This window comes from Pygoscelis adeliae, unplaced genomic scaffold, assembly GCF_000699105.1.
Source record: "Pygoscelis adeliae isolate BGI_AS28 unplaced genomic scaffold, ASM69910v1 Scaffold191, whole genome shotgun sequence".
NCBI lineage: Eukaryota > Metazoa > Chordata > Aves > Sphenisciformes > Spheniscidae > Pygoscelis > Pygoscelis adeliae.
The window spans coordinates 950,926-951,414 of NW_008824114.1; positions in this window are offsets into that span (position 1 = coordinate 950,926).

The following is a 489-nucleotide window of genomic DNA, read 5'->3' on the forward strand; positions in this document are numbered from 1 at the left end:
CCTTCCTACCCTCGAGCAGATCAACGCTCCCACCCAACTTGGTGTCGTCTGCAAACTTACTGAGGGTGCGCTCGATCCCCTCATCCAGATCATTGATAAAGATATTGAACAAGACCGGCCCCAAACCTGAGCCCTGGGGGACACCGCTCGTGACCAGCTCCGTTCACCACAACTCTCTGGGCCTGGCCGTCCAGCCAGTTTTTTACCCAGCAAATCATCTTGTGTTGCCCCGGTGTTTGCCTGCCTACACACACTGTACGTGCCCACGGTGTAGCAGAGCCACAGCCGAAAATGGTAGATTTATTCATTTACCATGTGTATTCACTCCCACTGATGGCGAGGGGCGGTTGGTTGGACAGGGGCTCTTCTGACACCCGTAGGCCTGTAGCTGAGATGCCAAACAAATCCAGGTCTTCGGGAGCAAGGTCCTCGCCTGGGGCTCCCGGCTGCCTTCCCCACCCCACAGCACCCACTCGCTGCCGCCGGGGG